The sequence below is a fragment of the Sciurus vulgaris genome (assembly GCF_902686455.1).
Source record: "Sciurus vulgaris genome assembly, chromosome: 6".
Taxonomy (NCBI): Eukaryota; Metazoa; Chordata; class Mammalia; order Rodentia; family Sciuridae; genus Sciurus; species Sciurus vulgaris.
The window spans coordinates 99226128-99251445 of NC_136466.1; the positions used below are offsets into that span (position 1 = coordinate 99226128).

A 25318-nucleotide genomic window follows, 5' to 3' on the forward strand; every position below is an offset into this window, starting at 1 on the left:
CTCTCAATGCCTCCCCTTCTTGAATCCTGGGTTCTGGGGCGACTGGAGATGCAGTCACCCTCTAGTCCGTCATCTTGGATCTCCCCGTGGAAAAAGCCTGCAGCTGGAGGGGGACAATGCTGCCTGGAGAGGTCTCTGGCTGCCCAGCCCTGGTCCCAGAAGTCGCTTGCCTGTCGAATGTCTCCGCTGGCTTGGGGACTTGTGGCTGGCTCTGCTTCGAGAGGCTCTCACTGGGCGGTCTGCCCTGAGAAGCTAGCCTAGAGAGGCGTTTCCTGCCGGAGGGGGCTGGGCTGCTTGGGGGAGTCCCTGGCGCCCTGTGCTGGTCTCTGAAGCAACCTGCTGGCGGGCCGGAGCTGGTAGCGGGGTGGGCCAGAGTTGGCCTTGCTGCTTCTGTGCAGAAGGGCTCTCACTGGGGGGCCTGCTCAGTGAGGCTGGAGGATCTGTCCCTGTGGGTGGAGCCCACCGCCAGACTGCACAGAGCTGCCTGGGGGAGACGCTATCTGCCCTGTCCCACTCTGATAAGCCACTCGAATGCGGGCCTGCCCCCAGCTGAGCTTCACTGGGTGGAGGAGACTCACCCCGTGGTTCTATATTAGTCCGAGTCTCTCAATGCCTCCCCTTATCGAATCCTGGGTTCTGGGGTGACTGGGGATGCAGTCACCCTCTAGTACGCCATCTTGGATCCAAGTGTCATTATTAATCATGATAAGGAAATGAATATGAAACAAGGGTATTGGTCTTTTATCAGACTTAATTAAGATAATGTATATTTTTGGCATTCTTTTTATAAGAAGCTTAGAGAATATGTCATGTAAGTGTTTCAAAATAACATCATGCTATTGAATTTCAAGAGTGACTGTGAAGACGAACAAAGGATGCTGAATATTTCAGCCCGGAATCCATTGGAATATAACTGCTAAGGCACTAGGTAGTAATTGCCAAGTGGGATGTTGAGTTTCTCATTGGAAATGCCAAACTGAATTTTTTAAATAGCTGAAATTGTGATGCCTGCTTGAAAAACAAGATGACTTGGTGCTAATCTTGATATAAAAATGTCTGTTTGCATATTAGCAGGAATCCTAACATTTAAAATCCTTACCATAAAATTTCAAGATGCTATTCAAAATTAACTTTTAGCTAAAATATTGGCATAATTCACAGTAAGCATAATGGACTTTGGAAAACATGTTTTCCAGGTTTATTGATTTGAAACTAAAATATGTATGCTTCTCTGTTTACACCACAAAACAACACAGAACTATGACCTGTCACTTTGGGAAATGAAACCCGGCAGTTGTTAGTGTTTTCCTTTTAATTGGCCTTAAAACAAATCAAATAAGCATCTTCTCAAAGATTCAGTCACCTGACAGCTTGTCTTTATAAGAAACAAAGAAGTTAAAATAAGAGTCAAAATGAATATGAGCAGAAAGAAACTGCTGAGAAGTACATGGGGAAATTGCCTTTCTTTTTTCCCTCTTCATGCTCAGAAAGAAACAAGATACATTAATCAATTGACTTTGATCCTGTTAAAGGAAACTTTAAAAAGAGAGTTCTTTGTTTATGCAAGTGTATTATAGTATTATTACAGCATTCTGCTTATGTACTTATCAATCATATTCTTACACTGGCATACAAACCAACATACCATCATTTATTCAATTAGTATTTATTGGATACATATTGTGTGACTGGAAAGATTCTAGGGATTGTTTCAAGAAGAAACAAAGTATTCTATAAATAGGATGACTGACAATGTTTAAACTGGTGGTCAGTAAAGGCCTTTTTGAAGAGATGATATTTGAGCTAAAATATGAACAATGCAAAGGAGCAGTTTACACAGAGGCCTCCATGAGATTGTTCCAAGTAGAAGCAGTGGAGTTCGCTTTTTTATTTAAGAAGATTTTTTTACACATATAGATTTTAGGGTTCTACTCTTTAATGTGAGTACCCTGAGAGTTCCTAGAAACTATCAGTTCATAGCAAGCACACTTTTTTAATTAGACATATGTTATTTGGGTTGGATGATGAAAATGAATTAATGAACCATGTGATGATGTTGAAGCCATTATCCAAAATTATATGAATAAAAGCTCTTGCAGAAATTCATGAGGCTAGAACATAACAGCATAACTGGAGTTTAGGAAGAACAGTAAGAAAAACACTTCTCCCTCAGTTGTATTTTCTTTTCACAACAGGGTGAAATATCATGGTGACCTTTATTATTTCTAATCCATTGAAAGTTAGGTTTATTGACTCGCTCATATTTGAACAGATGAAATTGAAAAATCTGACCTGAAATTCATAATTTTCAGCTCCAAATTTAAATTGCTTTCCTATTACAGGAATTAAAAATGACCATGTGCACACATAGGCATGCACGCACAAATTCTAAAGTAGGATTTAATTTATAAGTTAATTTTTTCTATCTCCTAGGAACCTTATACCTTCAATACATGTTAATACCACTAGGTAACAGTAACATTTCAGAATGAAATATTGATCTAAAATGAAATATTTTGGGGAATTACAGAAACAATTTCAAGAATTTTTTTTTCTAGAAAAATGTAACAAGCAATATAGGATTATAACTATATTGTAGCAACATAGAATTCTAGGTAATAAAATTGAAATAGACATCATGATAAATCTTATCCCAATCTACAAGGAATCACAGTGTGCCTGCTCCGACGGGCCCTTCTCTTCCCTTGACTTTTTCTAAAAAACAGCCAGAAAAAAAGTTTTAAATTTATTTTGGTAATCAAAGAGATATTGATCAGTTTCTCCTTTCAACAAATGTTTTCTCATGGGATCACTAGCACCCATTTAATGTTTAATTTTAGATATTGCTGTATTCTCTGATGTGTGGCAATTTGAAGGCAGTCCTTTGGTGCCCTGAAGAGAGCACTGTGTTCCAGGTACTAGAGCACAGTATCATTGCAGAGTAGTCCTGATCTTTTTACTCAATAAAACCTAAGTTGTTCTAACCATTTCTTGGAACTAATATCAAGATGGGAAGAGGGAAGATTTTAGCTCACGGTATGTTCAATTTACAAGAATATTGAAAAGAGAACATTTGTTTCTTTTTTGATAGTGTTTTATTGGTTCTTTTTTGTTATACATGACAGTAGAATCCATTTCGACATAATTAGACAAGCATGGACTATATCTTGTTCTACTTCATACCCTAGTACCTCACCTTCCCCTTCCCTTATTCCACCCTCTGTTCCCTTTCCTCAATTGATCTTTCTGCCATTGACCCATAGTTATTTTTAAAATTAATTTCTTGTGGTTGGGGGGTGGATAGAGAACATTTTTAAGAAGTACTTCTGGAAAATAAATCTCTGTCAAGAACTGACATATTTCCACCTATGAGACAGAACATTGGCCTTTGGTATAATAAGTCAAAACACTCTATACTGTCATGTATACTTACAAAGAACAAATAAAAAACAAACAAACAAACAAAGGACATGTTTCATTTTGCCATTCCCCCCAAGGCTTCAAATCAGATGACAGCTTTTAGTCTCTTTGCTTTAAGCTTGTACTTTGAGTTAAAGTAGTAGTCATTAAATTTACTAAAATTCATCTAAGTTTCCCTTTTTACAAGCCATAGGTGATGATATCTCCAGATGTTTCAAGTGAATTGTGCTAATAAGGTTTTTATTTGGAGACAATATGTCCTAGAGATGGGAATAAATCTGAATTAACATAGTCATTTTCCTTTTATCAGGATGCTATGTTTTATATATTCTCTTGCATAGATCTTTTTGAAAGTCTTCATTAGAATTCTTTATCTTTGGTTTGAGGGCCATAATAATGGTTGAGAGTCTCTTCCCTGATGAAAAAAAGTGCCTCAGGATAATGTCAAACTGCTGTACCCAGTCACCTTGGCAGGCACACATGAGCTTGCTTCAGGAGAACAGAGTTTGTATTTTGTCCCCAAGCAAGATACTACTAAGGGTCTCTCTGTGTATAAATCCACAAAGAAGTTCATTAATAAAATCTTTTCTTTCCATTCAGAAATTCAGTAATATTACCAAACCTGTATGACCTCTAATTCTTTCTGTGGAAACAGCAGGATGGAAGCTCTACAAAGAACTTTTCTCCCTGAGGGGAGAAAAGGTGTTCAGGGTGAGGCATGCAGGGCTTTAACTGACACTTTCTGTGTTAGAGACTTCAATGTTTGAGCTTTCTGTAATGGAATTTACATGTTACATGATATTTAACCCTGGACTTAACCAACAACTGGCTATTGATTTGATCAAGGAAATTTTCCACAGGACGAGAAAGATTTTGGCTTCAACGTTACACTTTCCTTCTTACAGAACCAGCCTGTGATGGAAAACTGCCTGTGGGGAGGTAGTTCACTCAGACAGTCATGTCAGTGAGAACCAGAGGTTGGGGCTGAAATTCTGCCTATAACTTCAATTGAGAGACCTCATAAAATCACTGAATGCCGAGTCATCATAGATAATCAGTGCGACCCACATGAATACATATGTAAGTAGTGTATTGCTCTTTCTCTTGTCGTACATGAACCATGGAGTCTCCAGAGAAATCCTCTGCGAGGTCCTCAGTGGCCTAAGTTAGTGCTTCTTAAGCATTTCCTCCTTCCAAAGGCATTGCTCTTGGAGATGAATTTAAAATGCTGATTAAGAGCTATTAGCTTTCTCCCTAAGAATGAGTTGTACCTTAATCCTATGTAGGAGTAGACCAAGAACAATGCTGCGATTCCCACAGGCTCTATAACAAGACACTATACAGTGAGTAGCTCATAAACAACAGAAATTGTTTCTCACAGTTCTCAAAGTTGGGAAGTCAAAGATCGATGCGCCATCAAATTCGTTATCCAGAGGGGTCCTTTTCCCTCCATGGCTGATAGTGTCTTCTTGTTATATCCACATCTGACAGAAGGGGTGAGGGAGATCTTCAGGCGTGTTCTCTGGTACCAGGGATTGAACCCAGAGGCAGTTCACTACTGAGCTACATCCCCAGTCATTTATTTTGGACAGGGTCTTCCTAAGTTTTCCAGGTTATGTTGGAACTTGCAGTTTTCCTGCTTTGTTCTTCTGAGTTCCTGGGATCACAGGTGTGTGCCACTGCACCCAGTATAGGTCTTTTCTAAGAGATGATTCCCAAGTATGAAAGCTCTATCCTTATGACATAATCACCTGCCAAAGATCCAGTCTCCTAATATCATCACCTTGGGGGTTAGGATTTTGACATATGAATTTTGAGGGGACAAAAAGAGAACCATAGCTGGAATTTTTCCTCTCTTCCCACCTCTATTTACTAATGGGAAATAAGCAGGGAAATTCTCTTCTGACACTGGGCTTGCTTAAGAATAGGGCTTACCATGGGTGATAAGGACAGGGTGATAAGGACAGTCTGTAATTTCTGGGCTCAGAGGCAGGGTGGTAATAAGATTTCAGTAGTAAGGACATTTCTCAAGGAATATTCAGGTTCATGGAAAGGCCTGTGTTGTGGATAGCTGGCTCAAACTTTATTTTCACTTATTTGTCATTTTATTTAGAATACTTTCATTAATTCAGCAGAGTTCATTTTAAATGATATTTTATTTTCACGAAAATGACTGTATAAAGTTGGAAACATGAATGTCCAACTTCTAGTGTACCCATTTAATAACCTCTTTCTGAGGGAGAAAACTCAAATTACTAAAATTCGGAATAAACAAGGAAATATCACAACAGACACGAGTGAAATACAAAACATAATTAGAAGCTATTTTGAAAATCTATACTCCAACAAAACAGAAAACCTTGAAGACATCAACAAGTCTCTAGAGACATACGAATTACCTAAACTGAACGAAGAGGACAGGCACAAGTTAAATAAATAAATTTCAAGCAAAGAATAGAAGAGTTCATCAAAAGCCTACCAAAAAAGAAAAGTCCAGGACCAGATGGACTTTCATTCGACTTCGTGTCTATCTGTATAGAACTATTAAAAGTACAATAGCTAAAATATGGAACCAACCTCAATGCCCTTCAACAGATAAATGGATAAAGAAAATGTGGTTTGTGTGTGTATATATATATATATATATATATATATATATATATATACACACATATGTATATATACACACAATGGAATATTTCTCAGCTTTAAATAAGAATGAAATTATGGCATTTGCTGGTAAATGGATGGCGGTAGATAATATCATAATAAGCAAAATAAGCCAATCCCAAAAAAACAAAGGTCGAATGTTTTCTCTGATATGTGGATGCTAATTCGCAATAAGTGGGGGGATATGGAAGAATAGTCACCTTATATTAGGTAGAGGGGAATGAAGGGAGGGAAAGGGGCATGGGATTTGAAAGGATAGTAGAGTGAAACAGACATTATTACTTCATGCACATGTATGACTGCATGACCGATGTGATCCTACAATATGTATAATCAGAAAGATGAGAGATTATACTCCATTTATGTATTATCTATCACAATATTTGAATGCATTCTGCTGTCATATACAACAAGTTAGAACAAATAAAAAATTTAAAAAATACAAACCTATTATGTTCTCTTATAATTTTACTTATTCTCAAATTTTGGTATTATACATGTTTTAAATCCAACAATATTTGATATACTTTTGGGGATGTAGGAGGTGGTTATTTGCTGTATGTACTGATTACTTTTGTTTTAAATTCTTGTACCTATAATTCAAGTTCATAATTAAAGTATTTACTGCATACTTATACTGACTTAATTTATAAAGATGCAGACAGTTCTTCAATTATTCAGAATAGTATAGATTAGACTGTGTAACACAAATACCCCTGATCTCAGGGATTTAGACAAAAAATGATTAGTTGTTGCTCATGGTATCTATTACAGCTTGGTTAGAAGCTCTGTTCCTATGTCACATTATCTTACTTGAGGACAGACTAATGGATTACCCAAATATTAACAAAAGGAAAAAGCACTCTAGAGATTTCTGCATTGACAATATATGTTCTTACATAACCAGAAGTATCAAGAGCAGTCTCTGTGAAATAGTAAAAAAGAGAAGCTTAACTTGAGAGGTAAGAAAAGAAGGCAGAGATAGGACTTTGCTATGAAGTAGATAAAAATGGAGTATTAATTGGAGGGGGATGTAAATACTGTTTAAAAAGAAATAGTGGAGTGTAATTCAGAAGGAGCAGGAAGAGAAGAAGAGAGAGAAGCAATAATGCATAATACAGAAAAAAGTGAGAAGAATAAGTTTAGAAAGAAAGATCCTCAGATGAAAGTGTCTGAAATCAGGAAATAAGTGAGTTCAAGCAGGGATAGTTTATGATTCCAGAAAGAAAGGGGATCAGCAGTGTGAATGGAGGCTTATTAAAAATTTTGCAGAGAGAAGAGCAAAGAATACTGGTTGCAATTACTTTTTTAAAAAGTTTGAAGTAAGATCATCAGCTGAGTGAAGGAGGAAAGGGGAAGTGTGTAGTTTTAGGAGAGAGTTCAATGTGTGAGATAGTTAATTTGAAAAGTGCTAAAACAAAACTAAGAAAATATGGAAAACTGCTACATTGTGTTGCATGACCACTTTGCATTTGTGTCATGAGATTGGCCTGATTTTAAATTACTCTCCAGTAAAATTCAGTTGTTTGGGTAGAGAAGTGAAATAGGAACATGAGTAGGTTTAATTAGAGTTGAGGTTTTGCCATGAAAGTAAGATGGGGTAAGAGATATGTGAAAGAAACAATTGTAACAGAGTGATTACAATGACAGATGATGAGCCCTACATTAGTTGTGTAGAGAAGTGAGGATATGACAAGGCAGAGGGTAGTGCTTAACAGAGAAAATGTACTACCTTGTGGCATTAAATAGCTTACACTTGGGGGCAGACAGGGATATAAATAATTAACTATAAAACAATGTAATATATTCTATCTTTAGGCAAGTTTAGAGTCTCCTGGGAATAATTAATTCTGTCTGGGGGCAGAGGTTGGGGAATATATATAATATACTTACTGCTCTCTAAGAATTATGCCAAATAGAGCAGAGGTGGCCTTTTTACTACCTAGGCTGTAAAAAACCCCTAGAATTTGAAGAGCCAGTCACAGGCTTTTGAGAGCACAAGCATATTTTTCTACAATCCACCTTTATTACTGGAAGCAGATTATTGTAATCTGGGCACCTGGAGATGCACTTAAATCTCACCAAGCTCTCAAGTGATAATTGAGATGAAAAAAATAAGGCTCTAGGAAACATGAGATCTAGGGGACAACAAAAGGAAAACATTAAGGATTGATGGTTTAGTCTGGGGGAAATGTAGAAAGAGTCTGGGAGAAAAATGGTTGTCACTGGAAATGAGAGTTATGATGCATTAATAATAAAGCATGTTGTAGGATCAGGTCAGATGGAAATATGATTTGATGTGCCAGGACTAGAACTGAAGACCAGGACCAGGAGAAGGGAGTAATAGCTGACCACCATGCTCAAAGGATGTCTCTGCCCGTGAACTGTAACCTTTACCTGTGCCACAGATGTTAACATTTCCACAATCTGCTTTAATCAAGGCATCAAACTTCTTCCCTCACCACTTTTCTAGTCAGCCCAGACTTCTCAACCTCTTGACATGTTTGTGTCGATGTCCACCCTCTGCTTTTGTTTACAGTTCCCTTCATCTGAAATGTTCTCTTTCCTTGACATATATTTAAATCTTACCCATTTTCAAACCACCTATTCCATAAAACCCCATTGTAGACCAAATAATTGAAATATGACGTAACAAATTCTTCTTTCAGTCAGAGGTAGCACCTACCACTGTATTAGCCCTTAATTTCTCCCTGTGGCTTCTGTTGGCTTCCCAGGGAGACTTACTGGCAGTAGCACCATCACAGAAAGAGCATTGAACTTGGAATCTCAAACTCCAGCTTCACGTCACATTCAGCTACTTACTATTAGCTTCATGGTGAAGTGGAACACATTTTCATCTGTTTTTCTCATCAGTGAAATAAGGATTGCAGTCCTCAACCTCCAAATTGGTGATGTGGCTTATATGATATGAGAGTTTTTCATGTGGAAAACAAAATTGAACTCATTGTGATGGTTTATTTTATGTTGCAAATTGGTTAGGCTGTGATATACCTATATTTGGTCAAACTTTATTCTTAGTATTTCTAGGAAGGTATTTTTTTATTAAAAAACATAAATTTACATAGGGTAATGTTGTTTGATTCATTCTGTTATTTTTTCCCTTTCTCCCCCACCCCTCCCACCCCTTCTCCCTCTATACAGTCCTACCTTCCTCCATTCTTACCACCCTCCTTATCCCTAACCCTAAACCTAACCCTAACCCTAATGCTAACCTCTCTTCCCCCCCATTATATGTCCTCATCCGCTTATCAGCGAGATCATTCGTCCTTTAGTTTTTTGAGATTGGCTTATCTCACTTAGCATGATATCTTTCAATTTCATCCATTTGCCTGCAAATGCCATAATTTTTATCATTCTTCATGGCAGAGTAATATTCCATTGTATATATATGCCGTAGTTTCCTTATCCATTCATCAACTCAACTGAAGGGCATCTAGGTTGGTTCCACAATCTGGCTATGGTGAATTGAGCAGCTATGAACATTGATGTGGCTGTATCTCTGTAGTATGCCGATTTTAAGTCCTTTGGGTATAGGCCAAGGAGTGGGATAGCTGGGTCAAATGGTGGTTCACTTCCAAGCTTTCTGAGGAATCTTCCCACTGCTTTCCAGAGTGGCTGCACTAATTTGCAACCTCATCAGCAATGGATGAGTGTACCTTTTTCCCCACATCCTCACCAACACCTATTGTTGCTTGTGTTCTTGATAATTGCCATTCTAATTGGGGTGAGATGGAATCTTAGGGTAGTTTTGATTTGCATTTCTCTTATTACTAGAGATGTTGAACATCTTTTCATATATCTGTTGATTGCTTGTACATCTTCTTCTGTGAAGTGTCTGTTCATTTCCTTAGACCATTTGTTGATTGGATTATTTGTATTCTTGGTGTAGAGTTTTTTGAGTTCTTTATAGATTCAGGAAATTAGCGCTCTATCTGATGTATGAGTGGCAAAGATATTCTCCCACTCTGTAGGCTCTCTCTTCACATTTATTGATTTCCGGATGTTGAACCATCCTTGCATCCCTGGGATAAAACCCACTTGATCGTGGTGCACTATCTTTTTAATGTATTTTTGTATGTGATTTGCTAAAATTTTGTTGAGAATTTTTGCGTCGATGTTCATTAAGGATATTGGTCTGAAATTTTCTTTCCTCAAAGTGTCTCTGTCTGGTTTAGGTATCAGGGTCATATTGGCTTCATAGAATGAGTTTGGGAGGGTTTCCTCCTCTACTTTTTTATGGAATACTTTGAGAAGTATTGGAATGAGCTCTTCTTTAAAGGTTTTGTAGAACTCGGCTGAGAACCCATCTGGTCCCGGTCTTTTCTTTGTTGGTAGGCTTTTGATGACCTCTTCTATTTATTGCTTGAAATTGATTTATTTATATTGTGTAGGTCCTCCTCGTTCAGTTTAGGTAATTCATATGTCTCTAGAAACTTGTTGATGTCGCCAAGGTTTTCTGTTTTGTTGGAGTATAGATTTTCAAAATAGCTTCTAATTATGTTTTGTATTTCAATCCTGTCTGTTGTGATATTTTCTTGTTCATTCTGAATTTTAGTAATTTGAGTTTTCTCCCTCTTTCTCTTTGTTAGTGTGGCTAAGGGTTTATCAATTTTGTTTATTTTTTCAAAGAACCAACTATTTATTTTGTTAATTTTTCCAATTGTTTCTTTGGTTTCAATTTCTTTGATTTTGCCTCTGATTTAACTATTTCCTTTCTTCTACTACTTTTGGTGTTGGTCTGCTCTTCTTTTTCTAGGGCTTTGAGCTGTAATGTTAAGTCGTTTGTTTGTTGATTTCTACTTCTTTTGTTGAATGCGCCCCATGAAATAAATCTTCCTCTAAGTACTGCTTTCATAGTGTCCCAGAGGTTTTGATATGATGTGTTTTTGTTCTCATTTACTTCTAAGAACTTTTTAATTTCCCTCCTGATGTCTTCTGTTATCCATTCATCATATAATAGTGTATTATTTAATTTCCAAGTATTGGAGAGGTTTCTGTTTTTTATTCTGTCATTTATTTCTAATTTCAATCCATTATGATCTGATAGAGTACAAGGTAGTATCTCTAACTTCTTGTATTTGCTAACAGTAGCCTTGTGGCATAAAACTAGGTATATTTTAGAGCCGGATCCATGTGCTGCTGAGAAGAAAGTGTATTCGTTCTTGGTTGGATGGTATATTCTATATAAGTCGATTAAGTCTAAATTGTTGGTTGTGTTATTGAGATCTATGGTTTCTTTATTCAATTTTTGTTTGGAGGATCTATCCAGTGATGAGAGAGGTGTGTTAAGATCACCTAGTATTATTGTGTTGTGGTCTATTTGATTTCTGGAATTGAGAAGGATTTGTTTGACGTACATGGATGAGCCAATGTTCGGGGCATAGATATTTATGATTGTTATATCTTGCTGATTTATGCTTCCCTATAGCAGTATGTAATGTCCTTCTTTATCCCTTTTGACTAGTTTTGGCTTGAAGTCCACATTATCTGAAATGAGGATGGATACTCCAGCTTTTTTCCTGTGACCGTGTGCATGGTATGTTTTTTCCCATCCTTTCACCTTTAGTCTATGGGTATCTCTTTCTATGAGATGAGTCTCTTGCAGGCAGCATATTGTTGGATTTTTCTTTTTAATCCAATCTGCCAGTCTATGTCTTTTGATTGATGAGTTCAGGCCATTAACATTCACAGTTATTATTGTGATATGATTTGTATTCCCAGTCATTGGACTCATTTTTTTTTTTTTTTGACATGATTTGGTTTCTCCTTTATTTGGCTATTGTTTAGGCTAGTTCCTCCCGTTGCTGATTTGCATCGTTGTTTTTCATCTGTTCCTCATGGAATATTTTGCTGAGAATGTTCTGTAATGCTGGCTTTCTTTTTGTAAATTCTTTTAGCTTTTGTTTATCATGGAAGGATCTTATTTCATCGTCAAATCTGAAAGTAAGTTTTGCTGGGTATAAGATTCTTGGTTGGCATCTGTTTTCTTTCAGGGCTTGGTAAATGTTGTTCCAGTCCCTTCTACCTTTAGGGTCTGGATTGAAAAATCTGCTGATATTCTTATTGGTTTCCCCCTAAATGTAATTTGATTCTTTTCTCTTGTGGGCCTTTAAAAGTCTGTCTTTATTTTGTATGTTAGGTATTTTCATTATAATGTGCCTTGGTGTGGGTCTGTTGTAATTTTGTATATTTGGAGTCCTATAAGCCTCTTGTACTTGGTTTTCCATTTCATTCTTCAGATTTGGGAAATTTTCTGATATTATTTCATTGAATAGATTGTTCATTCCTTTGGTTTGTTTCTCTAAGCCTTCCTCAATCCCAATAATTTTTAAATTTGGCCTTTTCATGATATCCCATAATTCTTGTAGATTCTGTTCATGATTTCTTACCATCTTTTCTGTTTGGTCAACTTTGTTTTCAAGATTAAATATTTTTTCTTCAATATCTAAGGTTCTGTCTTCCCGGTTTTCTATCCTATTGGTTATGCTTTCTATGGAGTTTTTAACTTGGTTTATTGTTTCCTTCATTTCAAGGATTTCTTTTTTTTTTTTTTTTTTTTTTCAGTATGTTTAACTCTTTATTGAAATGATCTCTTGCTTCCCTTATTTGCTCTTTTAACTGTTCATTGGTGCGATCATTTAATGCCTGCATTTGCTCTTTCATCTCCTCCTTGAATGCCTGCATTTGCTCTTTCATCTCCTTGTTTGCTTCCCTGATTGTTTTAATTATGTACATTCTGAACTCCCTTTCTGACATTTCTTCTGCTGTGCTGTCATTGAGTTTTATTGATATAGTATCTAGGTTTGTTTGGGACATTTTCTTCCCTTGCCTTCTCATACTGTTCAGATGTCAGTGGGACTCTGTGATATTGCAGATTTCCTCTATTTGCTTATAGTGTTCCTGTAGATTTCCAGTGTATCACCTTCCTGCCTTCAGTAGCCTGAAGTCTTGGAGTAACTTGATAATGCAGTGCTTCTGAAGAAAGCTGTCCCTAGCCCGCTACTGGTTCAAGGGCTTGGAGCTGGCTCTGTGTGGAAAGGCTCTCACTGGGGGGCCTGCTCCGAGAAGCTGGCCGTTTGGGAGTAGCCCACTGCTGGAGTGCCCAGGGCTGCCTGGAGAAGACTCTAGCTGCCCTGCCCTACTCTAATAAGCCGCCTGAATCCGGGCCTGCCCCCCGGGCCTTCACCGGATGGGGGAGACTCATCCCGTGGTTCTATTTTAGTCCGAGTTTCTCAATGCCTCCCCTTCTTGAATCCTGGGTTCTAGAGCGACTGGAGGTGCAGTCACCCTCTAGTCCACCATCTTGGATCGCCCCATGGAAAAAGCCTGTGCCCGGAAGGGGGCAGGGCTGCCTATAGAGGTCTCTGTCTGCCCTGCCCTAGTTCAGAGGCTGCTTGTGGTTCGGAGGTCTCCGCTGGCTTGGGGACTTGTGGCTGGCTCTGTGTAGAAAGGCTCTCACTGTGCGGTCTGCTCTGAGAACCTAGCCTAAAAAGGCACTTCCCACCGGGCTGATTGGGGAAGTCCCTGGCTGCCCTCTACTGGTCTCTGAAGCAGCATGTGGGGGGGCCGGAGCTCACTGCGTGCTGGATCAGGGACTTGGAGCTGGTTTTGTGCAGAAAGGCTCTCACTGGGGGGCCTGCTCTGAGAAGTTGGAGTATCTGGCTCTGTGGGAGGAGCCCACCGCCAGAGTGCTCATGGCTGCCTGGGGGAGACTCTAGCTGCCCTGCCTTAGTCTAATAAACCGTCCAAATCCAGGCCTGCCTCCTGGGCCGAACTTCACCAGGTGGGGGAGACTCACCCCATGGTTCTATTTTAGTCCGAGTCTCTCAATGCCTCCCCTTCTTGAATCCTGGGTTCTGGAGCGACTGGAGATGCAGTCACCCCCTAGTCCGCCATCTTGGATTGCCCCTCTAGGAAGGTATTTTTAAAAATGATATTAACATGTGAATCAGTGACTTTGAGACAATCTGACTGCTCACCTTCTGTAATGTGTGGGCCTCATCCAGTTGGTTGAAGGCCTTGATAGAAAGGTTGGCCTCCCCTGAGAGGAAATTCTTCCAGAAGACTGCTTTTAGACTCAAACTGCAACTCTTTCCTCCATCTCCAGTTTGATGACCTACACTGAACATTTTGGACTTGCCAGTCTTCCCAGTGATGTGAACCAATTCCTTAAAATTTCTCTTTCCCTCTCCAAAACACACATGTGTAAAAACAAAACATCCTTTTAGTTCTGTTTCTCTGGAGAATCATGCTGATAAACTAATCTAAGCAGAAAGTGATCTATTATAGAATATTATACAGCATAAGGAAGGTCTAGGAAATCAAAGGATTTGATTTTGGAGGCTGTACAGCCAAGAATAATGAAGAGTTGAGAAACTTCCAACTATAACACAAATGCCTGACTGCCAAGAAACTTGAAAATGGAGTTTTTAGGTTCCCATTTCATTGCACAGGAAGGTATGTACAAAGAGTGTTCTTATGAGGTAGAGAGAGGTGATCTGCATTGTCTGGTCCAGATGACAAATGAAAGTAACTGGCATTGTGTCTGACAATAGAAATATACCATGTGACTATGTAATTGTAAAACTTGAGGACAGATGCTTGTTGTTCTTCTAAAGTTTCAAATTTCTCATTTCCAGGTCACAGATTCTTTGATAAGCTATCTTCATTTCTGTTCCATGTTCTTCCTATTTCTTTCAATACTCTGCTCTACACATTTAAAAATTTAATTTCTCCCACATTTCTCATTTATTCTTGAAATTATATTTTAGCCGCTGTTCAATTAGTGGGTTCTGTTTCATTGTTTTATGGTGTTACTTGTATCAAGTGTCAGATCTACTTATTTTTTTATATTTGGGTTCATTGATTTAAAGTGCAGAACAGATATCATCATTTTCACAGCATGCTACATCTTACAGATAAATATTGGTTATCTTGGTAATTAGAAAAGAATAAAAGAGAATAAATGTGTGTTTTGATTACTATTAACTGAAATTGCAGACAGTTTGAGTTTTGTTAAATATTGAGTCACTTTGTTAATCTTTTGATTTGTGTGTGTGTGTGTGTGTGTGTGTGTGTGTGTGTGTGTAGAAATAGAATTTGTCATATCAGCTTACCTGGTCATTTTGTTGGACATGATCGGTGGGTTGGTCTAATGAAGTTTGTAGGGTTGTATCATAAAGGGCTGAACATATGTATAATAATGGCTATGACTATCAGAGCTGTCACCTCCACTGAGTGCTGAACACAAACAATATTTTACAAGTATAATACATTTTCATTTTTACCATGGCTCCATGTAGGTCAGTCCTCCCCACTTAACAGATGAATGAACTGAAGCACTTGTGTGTTAAGTAACCTGCCCAAGGCCACCCCAGGGGCAGGCCGGTAGTGGGACCTCCTGACTCCCTGCCTTCTAACATTTACTCCTGACTGAACAGCATTGTTACTGAAGGATGTTTATTTTTGGTACCCTTTTGTATGCCTTTACTTTGATTGTTAAGATTAGAATAGGTAGAACATAGTTTTTTTTTAAGGATTCCTACTTATACAATCCATACATGAACATTGTTTATCTGATCAGTTTGTTTTTTTCTTTTTTTCTACATTCATCTAAATTTATTTTAGCTTTTTTCTCCATGCCTATTCAAATTTGAACACAATAAACATAGACCTGGATAAGGAAGCCATTTGATACCCACACCCCTGAGAATATTCATGTACTTATCAAGTGAAATAAAGATTGAGGGATATCTATTTGCATCATCCAAACGGTATATTGGAGTAGTCCTATGAGACATTGTGGAAATTTCCTCTATGTTGGAAGAAGAACTTCATTTAAAACTATTTGGAACCAGCTGTTGTGGTACACACCTATAATCTTAGCTATTGGAGAGGCAGAGGCAGGAGGATTGTAATTTTGGGGAATTTAGCAAGATCCTGTCTCAAAATGAATAAATAAAAATAAAAAGGGCTGGGGTTATGTCTTAGTGATAGAGCACTTGCTAGCAGGTGCAAAGCCTTGGTTTGAACCTCAGTACTAAAATCATTCAATCGATCAATCAATCAATCAATGTAAAACTAAAATCTAACTTGAGAGTTGGTGTGTGTTTCAGAAAAATTATAAGTATTCTCGGTATTACATAAGGTTTTCTTAAGGAAAAATTTTCAGGATGAAACTTGTATGGATCTAAATCTTTATAGGTATTAAATACATATCATATACCCAATTTCATATTAGGTACTATGCAATCTATAAAGACCCAAAATCTCAAAAATGATTATGAACTGGAATAAAATTATACCAACGGAGTGTAACATTATATTTTTCCTCTGAAAGGATATTATGTTTTCAGCTTCAATAGTACTGAACTTCAGAATGATAGCCCATATGGCTAAAAATGAGGAGAGGCCATTTAAATTACTCTCCATTCTCTGTCTTAGGATATTAATTATTGTCATTTTCTTTGAGAAGTTTACCTTCTCCAACATTTCTTACAGAAGGAGCTTCACAATGAGAAGGGTAGAAGCCTTCCATAGTGGCACTGCAGAATCTCCATCTGTAACATATACAGTGGTTTGAATTGGTTGGCCACTCTGTGCTTTCTGAAAAGACAAATAAGAATGAGGAAGAGCAGCAATTTGAAACTATGAGTCTCGTTGCTTTTAATATTGCATGTAACCAGGAAATGGAAGTTGTGGAAGTGCATTATCAAGAGAGAGACTTCAAAGTGGAATATGAAAGAAAAGAGTGAATCTCCAGAGGGAGTTCTCATCATTTAGTAGGCCTACCAGAGTGGACTCAGATAATATACAGGTATGCTAAATAATATATTGGATGTTTGCCAATCCTTCAAGCTGAATTTTCTTACCTCTGGAAGAAAAAAAGTCTTCTGTGTATAGACTTCTGTTCTTTCTGGAATCCATAAATCTGTTTTATCTATTATTTCTGTTGCAGCAGCAAGAGTCTATTAATTGTAGAATATGGATAATGATAATATTTTGAGGGAGAAGGTACAGAACAGGATTATTGAAGTGGAATTTTATTTTTTTTAACAAAAATAGGGGATATTTTGAAGTTCATCTAGGGAGATTCCACATGTTCCATGCTATATTTAATATTGAACTCCTACATGTTTTTTAAAAATGTATCAAGTTTATACTCCTAGGAAAAACAGTAGGAAAGAATTGATCTTCCCCATTTTAACTGGGGTAAAGAGGTCAGGTGTCTTGCCCAAGAGCTAAATAAAATAAGTACAAATACTTTGGAACTTCTGGCTTGCTGTTATTGATCTAAGCACTTGTTTTCCTACTTGTGTATTGTTATACTTCAATTACAGTAGTTAGCCTTCCTAGAAACCAGCCTAATGAGTTTTATAGGTGTTGGCAATCTGAATAGTTATCCCTGAAAGAGCAAAGACAAGGGATGTCACATGGGCATGGAAATGAATAGGAGCCAGATGTTCTTTTCAGGATTAAATCATAATACTTTGAGCATGAAAACGAAAACTGAAGTCCCACTTCTATTTCTATTTTTTCTCTCCTCCCTTTCCCCCAACCTTCTGCAGGCCCTTATGCTGGTACCATTTTAATCTAAAGAGTTTCTTCCTGAGCCGAGATCACAAATTGGAGCCAAATAATTTTCACATTCTGGTCTTTACCTAATCTCTCCTTGAAGTCAAACTTTCTTCAATCTATCCCCTCAGGATATTACTGCATAGCTGGTTGGTATAATTTCTTGAAAGCGGACGTGGGTCTTAAACCACTCAAGTCGTACCATTTTTCCGTCGGCTTGTGTGTATATTAACTACTCTAGTTGTTGTACCTGTTACAGATGTCTGGATGGGAATTTTGTTTCCATATTGTTTTCACTGTATACAAGTTAAAGAAAAGGCAGAGTGGGAGTCTGCATGTAGGTGGAACTGATTGGAAACTACTCATAACTTGAGAGTGATTCTTCAATTACAGGATAAACTGGAAGTAGAGACTACTCTTTATTCTGTTGTTATTATTGATCTTGTTACTTTTATGAACTAATACAATTTTACCAAAAATGCGATTAAATTAACTTTATATTTTCATTTCATATATATGTTCAAACATATGTACATATTTATATTATTTTCATTCATGCTTTTATTATTCTGAATGTTTTACTATCATATAATTTCAGATATAAGTGGGCATGTTGTTAATAATACACATGTAGGAGGAAATTGATATAAAGGGTTTTTTTTTGCATATTCAGGACTTTTAATGACAAACACATAGCTAGTATTCAGTTAAAAATGTTTTTGAAAGTAAACATTATTTCAGGAGGCAAAATTAAATATCCAGGTTAAAAATTGACATTTTATTCCTTCTAGCATGACTATTTTTTGTATACATTGACTAGAATTCTTCTGTTGTAGTGGATGGACAGTTACCTAGTTATGGGGAGAAAGGAAAACAAGGTAGGGATGATTAGAAGGGTGATGATATGTTAGAAAATGTCAATTAGGCTACTACTGAGTTTGATAGGTGGATCAATCTCCAAATTAATGGTTTTGAAAAGAAATATATCACCCATATATAAAGTTAAAAATAGTGTTTAAATATTTAAGATTTCCCAATTAATTCTTTTTCTCCCTATCTTTTCAAGAATTGTTTCACAATCAAAATCATGATCAATTACCTTGACACTTTATGGGGAAATAGATAAATAGATACTTGGAAACAACAGATATAAACTAGGACAGTCTTACCAAAACCAAGGCACATTGTGATTGTTCTAGATGTGTGGAAATCTTACCACATCCAAACAGAGGAAGCAACCACAGCCAACCTCACCTTTAGCTTCATCTGAGATATGTCCTGCCCTTATAACACTTCTGTTTAAACTGGCCATATGTTGAAATGTCTTTATGTAAATGCCCAGATCTTATAAGTGCATATTTACTAAAATACTCTGAGGAATACTGCAAAATCCTGAGTGACACTGATACACATTTTAAGACAGTGGGTAAGAGAATGTGTTTTCACGTGAGATGTGTTTGAACACTCATTTCTCCTCTTACAATTATGCAATTTTTACCTATTAAATTCTCTGAATGCCATTTTTCTCATTTACACAATAGGAGTGGCAATAATGGTACCTGATGCACAGAGTTGCTATGCAGATAAAATGAAGTAAGACAGAAAAGGATTTGGCTGAGTGGTGCATAATCAGCATGTTCATGTTGAGTTAGACAATGGTACGGGCCCCTGAGAACCTCTCTTATTGAAGAATATTCAGAAGGCAAGACTCTGCCTGTTCTTTACTAAGGACATTTCTCACAGTTGCCTGTGCAGTCACTAACTTGATGGGGAAGAAGGTCTTCCTTCAGGACAAAGACTAGGCTTGCTTTTTGCTTGCTCTAAAATGCAAGTTTCCACAAGTGTTCCTCAGCTGCAATGAGCACCTGTATGTTCAGCATTCATTTGGACCCTCTTCCTCACCACCATGTACCTTAGGGGCAAAGAGACCAACGCAAACCTGCTGATGTCCATGATACTTGTGCTGTGAGAAATAAATTATTTTGTCTCTGGTCCAGAAATCTTCAGTCTCCTGATAATATTTTTGATGCAGTAATAGGCCAACTTATTAGTTTGAAAGGAGGTAAAAATAAATTCCAAACTCAATAGTTTGGCAAAAAGGATAGGATGCTGAAAGAGATAGAGTTTTCTGGTATAGAAAGCATAAGAACCCCATGGTTTGGGTTCAGGGGTTAGAGGACTCCCTGGGACCTGAGAGTGAGTATGCTCACCTAAGTGATGCACAAGGATGAGAGGAGCAGAGTAAGGGTGCTTTCTTTTCCTAACTCTTGTTGAGGCCAGGTGGTGAGAGGTGAGAATGCAACAAGCTGCACAAAACAGTGTTTGGTTCTAGTTCACTTCTCTACAGGGAAGAAGAGAAAAAGATGTTATCATAATCATGGGGCAGTAAGTTTGGGAGGCCCAGCCGAAAGGCAATGTATCTGTGGTAATATTGGTTAGAATCCACAGAGCTGGAAAAGAAAAAGTGTCAACAGTGATGAACTTGCTATTTGACATAGACCTTTGGATGGACAGAATTTTTGGAAGCTTGCTTCATTCCATTGCAAATGATCTACTACATGAAACCCAAAGTCCATGCAAGCTCCTTTCTCACAGCACTGAGGCGCTGCAGTTTTGTACCTCATCCCTCCTATGGTCCAACTCGACTGGGCGTGAGGACAGTGCTTTTGGCTCAGGGCGACCAGAGGTACTGAGAGTTCTGAGGCAGGTGCCACAGTGCGGTGTGCAGATGTAAAACAGGTCCCTCGGCCCAGGTTAGCAGGTGCTGGGAGATGTGCAGGGAAGGAAGCAATGCTATACCTTACTGAACAAATATCTGAGATAAGTCTACTTTTAAAGAGAAAATATTTGACTCACAGTTCTAGAGATTTCAGTATACAGCTGGGCAGACCCATTACTTTGAGGTCACCGGTGGGGAGGGTGTCAGTATATCATAGTGAAAGGGTGTCCCATAGCAAGACCTTTCAGTTTATATGCAGAATATGAAAGGGAGAGAGAGACAGAGAGAGAGAGAGAGAGAGAGAGAGAGAGAGAGAGAGAGAAAGACAGAGAGAGAGAGAGAGACAAAGACAGAGAGAGTACCCCTTTTCCCTTTAGGGACATGCCCCCAAAGACCTAATACCTCCCAGTGGCTCGACTTAGAATATATGCCACCTACCAATAGCTCAAAGCTGGGACAAAGACTAGACTTTGGTCTTTGGAGGGCATTTCATATCCAAACTATAGCACCGACCATGGAATGGGAGACTGGTGAGAAAAAGAGCCTCCCCACCCACGTCTCCTGTGAAATAGTCTCCTCTGCTACCCTGCATACTGCACATTCCTTGTGAGGAGGTAGGAGAGTCTCCTGGCACCTAACCCATGTATTTGTTAAGTTCTTTTTATATTTTGCCTTAGGGGAAAATGATGATCAAATTCATCTGATAAAGCTTTGGTTGGACTTAGAGTTGCTAAACGAAGTTAAAAGGATATTGCAAATGGGGCCCTTTGGCTTAACAGTACCATTTTTTTTTTTTTTTTTCCTGAGACTCCCACATCTGAATGTATAATGGAATGATGTTTTGGATGCCTGAACTCCTCTATCCCATGTGCCAGAAATTTTCTTTTCCTCAGGGACTGTTATATGTACTGTCTCCTTCAGGGTACCCTAACAGAAACAAGACAACAAACAAACAAAAATCCTTGGAGAAGATTTAAGGAAAAAAAAAAAAAGCTTAGCTGTGAAGAGCACTCCAAGGGACCATTTTTCCAGTGATATAGTGCCACCTGCCTGATACAGCCACCAAAAACACTCCTTTTGAAATGTAGCTATTGGCCTGGTGTTGAACGTGAATGCCTTACTCGTGCAGAACTTGTACTTTCTGGCTTGTCATCTCTACTTTAGGGCAGGTTCACTTGAAGGGTAACAGGAGGTTAGGAATCAATAGATCTTACTGGGTAAGTGGCAATGGATTATTCATTAGTAAGACCAGGATGATTTGAGTGTCATTTGTTTTCCCTCCCTCCACCATCTGAAGTACAGTAACGCAGACAATGGGGACCTAGATTTGTAGAGGTTCCTCTGAGTGACTTGACCTGGTGCACAAATACTTCAGCTTTGAATTAACACATCATGGTACCCACTGGGATGTTGCCACTGTTTAGCTTCAAGGTCAAAAATCAAAAGCAGACATGGTCAATCTTCTTTGTGGGCAAATTCAAGGCCATCCTTATAGATCTCTGGTCAGTCCTCCCTTCGATATACCTTGATACATTTTCCATTGACTATTCTATTTCTGACTCTTGCCTTATTACACCTTCTTGGTCAACAAATATAATAAGATAGTTTGATCACTGAATGCTACTGTCCTCAGAAAGTGTTCATTTCTTTTCGACCACTTTCTGGGTAATGATAAAGAGGAAAAGATTCAGGGTTATATGCATAAACATTAAAAAATTCAGGATTCTTCCTGTTTACTCCTGGGCACAAGTCTCTTTCTTCTAACTGAAAGCAAACCCACTGTGTGCTCTACATCTATCTGGCTTTCCACATTACCCTATAGGAACTGGAGCAAAATTAACAGATCATGCTGATGCTTATGAGGCTGGCTGTGCTCTGACTAATAAAATCGTTTATCTCTGAACTACAAGTCTTGTGTATTCTATGAGAATCCACAATACTGTAACATTAATTTATTAGCTTGTTAGGAGGGTAAAATTGAATCTCAGACATAGTGGTGATAATTATTTGTAACTTTATATTTGAATCTTACTCTCAGTAAATATTAAAGTGAATGAAAGTTGCTTTTGTTTTGCAATTGTACATTTTTTTTTAAAGCAATGATTGAGTTTTCTATGTGCCCTGAAAAGAATCTTGTCATGCAGGTTGGTTCTCACCTTTTCTAATTTACAAATTTTATGATTGTGAAAGTGAGATGTTGATGTTAGGGAAAACTATTCTATAACTATTTACTCAAAATTCATGAAAAAAGTATTCAGTCAAGTAGTATATTCACAATTGAGGATGCTTAAATTAAGACATTGAAATACTATAATAGAACGAGGATTTAGTAATATCTGGAATTTTGAGTAGACATATTTTTAAGACTTCTTTCTGAAAGGAATTGCTCTTCTTAAAGCTAATATTGAACAGTTACATATGTGCCTTAGAAAGAAAATAAATACTAGACAAGTTGAAGTCTTGAGAAATGTCTGGAGCACTTCCTTATTGCTGTTCGGGCTGTGTGGTCTCACTGTCCTGCTGTTCACCACCCACTGGTCAATCAATTACAGGCAATCAGCAAAGAGGAGCCTCAGTAACAAACGGAGAGATGACATGCAGTTTAAACTGCCAACACATGAGCTGCCTAAGAAATGCACAGCCCTGAGAAAATACACATTTTATATTTGTATTGCTATCTGGACCTTGTGATTTATTGTCTTCATCAGAAAACATCACATAAAGGGTAAGATTCAATTAGAGAGACAGATTTTGTTTTTTTATTTGAAATACACACATAAAAATCATTTGATTCCATAATTTCCTGAGCTTCTCCAAAAAGAGTTGTTCTGATTCTGGGGTGAAGTCTTTGTTTTCTTATTGATACTGATTTGCTCGCCCTGAAATTAATGGACTATGAACCTGATTTAGTAGTGTAAACGTAAGGGACAGAATAGAAAAAGGGACTTTGAGTTCTGAATCCAGTAATCACTTTAACCTGCCAATGAATGATAGCCTAACACTTCTAGTTATAAGCCCAACAGATTATATAAGTACATGTATACATGCATTTACACACACACTCTCTCTCATCTCTCTCATACAACTTCTTTTATTTCTGTTGCTTGATGAGCTTTTATTTGTACATAATTATTCATTTATTATTCTTTATATCTGTTTTGAACTCCAAAGGCATGTATTTCAAAGGTTACTGCATTCTCTGACTTCTTAATTTTTAAATTTCTTTTGTGCAATATCTATTAAGTGAAATGTCATACTATGAAGCTTTATGGGAAATAAAGGAATAATATAATCATCAGAATCCAGGATTTTATAATCAAAGAAATGAATACATGAACATTATGTCAGGTCAATATCAGACTATATATATTGTTATAGAGATCCCAGCCAAAAAAATGTGTTAGAAGGGCAACAGTTCACTTGGCTTTGAAGGTGAAGGAAGGTTTGCAAAGAAAATTGTTTGAAGCTAGGGCTTGAGGGTTGATGGAGAGCCTAGAATATTTTATAATATTTGATTTACTAATTAGAGGAACACTTCCCACAACTTATGTATTCTTTTAATTGTATTCCCAGAAGCATAACTGCTTAAGTACAAGTTACTCTTAAAGTATGTCAGTTTCCCTGCAGAATTTTAATGTTCTAGTTCAGGGTTTCTTAACACAGTGATTGATCATGCTAACAAAAGTAAACAATGTTTACTTTCATGACTTAGTATATACATACATGTATATTAAACTAAAGCAAAATTTGACCAAACAATATTCATTCTCATTGTATTAATTTTTATTTTTATTGAGGTTTCACTTATATAGTGAAACTAGCAAATTCTAAGCCTGCAACTTGACAAATTTGTACATGGGGATGTATAATACTCCAGAGTTAATCAAGAAACAGAACATTTTGCAGCCTCCAGAAGGCTGCTTCATGTTCCCTTAATAGTCAACACCGCCAGAAGAGATAACTACTATTTGGAATTTTATCAACATACATGAGTTTTGCTTGGTTTTGAAGTATCTGGTTTTTTTCAGTCAACATTAGGTCAGTGCTGCCTACTCTTAATTATTTTTTATTTTTTTTGAATTTAAGATAAACTACTTGTAGTTTTTTTTTTTTTGAGATATAATTTACTTAACATAAAACTCACTATTTTAAAATTTATAATTCAGTGGTTTTATAGGGCTGTGTGTATGTTGGGGTATGCAACTTCCTTTATGTGCTGAGAAACTCAAGGTTAGCCTGTGGTGATTCTTAGTGCCTTCTCGGGTCTTTCCTGAGCATGTGCACATCCCAGACATATGTACAACCCTTTGCACACGTGCGGCGTTTTAGAATCCCAGGGATATGTTAGAACTTGCCAAAGCCTCCCTGAACATCACATTCCCCAACATTTTAAGCTTTTTTGTTAGCTTATTGTTTGCCCCAATTGTTATATACTGCCTTAGGTATCTGTGATGTGTACATCTGACTCTAATTTTTTAAATGTGTCCTCAGAGAAAGGGCTGCTTTTACTAGGCAAGCTCCAATCAGGTCAAATAAAGCCAGCTTTGTGACTGGATTTTTTCCAGGAAGCCATCATAAAGGTCAAATAATGACAATTCCTTGGGAATGTGGTTAAAGGAGCTCTAATCTAAATCTTGCTGGGTTCCCTCCGAGAGAGCTTCTAGGTTTCTGAATCTCCTATAATTGCAACTTTTGCATTTCAAGTCTACTGCAGGGGTGGGATGGGCAGGTGAGAGTAAGACAAGTTAAAATGCTGTGAAGTATGTTGTTTTTCACCAAGATTCAGCCAGCTTCCCATTTGCTGGAAGCCTTTGTTTAATTTCAGAGTTCTAGAAAAGCTGTTCTGATAATTTTGCTTTGTTCTCTTTGCTTCTACGGAGAGGGAAATTTTCAGATATCCTTACTCCACTATAT

The 25318-nt window shown here is 37.6% G+C and overlaps 1 long non-coding RNA gene across 1 annotated transcript in view; it reads left to right on the top strand.

Moving 5' to 3' along the window:
* Positions 1 to 25318, top strand: part of LOC306663846 — a 162150-nt gene that overhangs the window by 65090 nt on the left and 71742 nt on the right. Inside the window, exon 2 of the long non-coding RNA XR_013764564.1 lies at positions 4326 to 4504. This is a non-coding gene — a long non-coding RNA (uncharacterized lncRNA). The remainder of the gene's footprint in view (positions 1 to 4325; positions 4505 to 25318) is intronic.